At 50.0% G+C, this 1,613-nt stretch overlaps 1 pseudogene; it reads left to right on the top strand.

Moving 5' to 3' along the window:
• The first annotated feature begins 495 nt into the window (after window positions 1-495).
• LOC110143687 (DNA fragmentation factor subunit alpha pseudogene) lies at window positions 496-1,292 on the top strand (annotated as a pseudogene).
• The last annotated feature ends 321 nt before the right edge of the window (window positions 1,293-1,613 follow it).

The following is a 1,613-nucleotide window of genomic DNA, read 5'->3' as shown; positions in this document are numbered from 1 at the left end:
ATTGCTGCCCTGAGAATAAATTCATCAGTACCATCTTTCTAGATTCCATATATGTGTCAGTATATGATATTTATATTTCTCTTTCTGACTTGCTTCACTCTGTATAACAGGCTCTATGTTCATCCACCTCGTGAGAACTGACTCAAATGCATCCCTTTTGCATGGCTGAGTAATATTCCACTGTATATATGCACCACAGCTTCTTTACCCCTCCATCTGTGGATGGACATCTAGGTTGCTTCCATGTCCTAGCTATTGTAAATAGTGCTGCAGTGAACAGTGGGATACATGTTTTCCCCCCAAAAACTCTTTTTTGGTTTTGGTTTCCTCAGGGTATATCCCAGTAGTGAGATTTCTGGGTCATATGGTGATTTTATTCCTAGTTTTTAAAGAATCTCCATTTCCCGGCATGCCATGGGGGATGGAGTTGGGGAGGACTCCCACGCCCCAGCCTCCCTGACTTCTCCATGTATGTCTGGCCCCCCCATGAAGAGGATGGAGGTGGCCAGCGGTCCTGCAGCTCCGGAAACCAGAGAGATCTGGGCTCTAAAGCAGTGTCTGCTGAGCCACAGCACCAGCTGGGAAAAGCATGGCATGGTGGCCTCTTGCCTCAAGGAGCTGAGGAACAAGGCTTGTGACATTCTGGCCATTGATAAGTCCCTGGCACCTGTCACTCTGGTCCTGGCAAAGGATGGCGCCACGGTGGGTGATGATGATTACTTCCTGTGTCTTCCTGCCAATACTAAGTTTGTGGCTTGGCTGGGAATGAGAAGTGGGTACACAATTCAGATGCAGGGACAGCTTGGATTACCCAAGAGTCCTTCAAAAGAGATGGAACAGATAGGGGCAGGCTTGAAGTGGAAAAACGTGGCCAGGCAGCGGAGGGAAGACCTATCCAGCATCATCCTGCTGTCCGAGGAGCTGCTCCAGATGCTCATTGATGTGCCGTGTTCGGAGCTGGCTCAGAAACTCGGTCGAAGTCATGTGGCAGTCCAGGGGTTCCAGAGCACCCTCCAGCAGGGGCTTGACCAGAGGGAGAAAGCCTGTCAGTCCAGGCAGCTCCTGGAACTTTACCTCCAGGCTTTGAAGAAGGAAGGCAGCATCGTGTCCAAGCAGCAAGAATCCAGAGCTGACCTCGGGGATGAGAGGGATGCTGTTGACACCAGCGTTAGAGAGAGCTCCTCCAAAGTTATGCCTGCGAACCAGATCCTCGTGGTGCTGAAGGAGAAATCTGCCCCAGAGTGAGTTTGTCTAGTCAGGATCTGGGTATAGGCGAGCTCCCGGGACCCTGACCTTTGCAGGGAGACACGTGTCTTGGGGTTTTTCACCTCTGCAGACCCTGAATCATAGTTGCCAATTTGCCTATTATTACATGCAAAGCTTCCCTTGTAGCTCAGTTGGTAAAGAATCCACCTACAATGCAGGAGACCTGGGTTCAATTCCTGGGTTGGAAAGATTCACTGGAGAAGGAAATGGCAACCCACTCCAGTATTCTTGTCTGGAAAATCGCATGGACTGTAGCCTATCAGGCTCCACTGTCCATGGGGTCACAAGAGTTGGAGACAACTTAGTGATTAAACCACCATACCGTTTTCCATAGCGGCTGCATCAAT

The sequence above is a fragment of the Odocoileus virginianus genome, chromosome 12 (genome assembly GCF_023699985.2).
Source record: "Odocoileus virginianus isolate 20LAN1187 ecotype Illinois chromosome 12, Ovbor_1.2, whole genome shotgun sequence".
NCBI classification, from domain to species: domain Eukaryota; kingdom Metazoa; phylum Chordata; class Mammalia; order Artiodactyla; family Cervidae; genus Odocoileus; species Odocoileus virginianus.
Note: the sequence above shows the minus strand (reverse complement) of the source record. Positions and strands in the feature narration are given on the sequence as shown.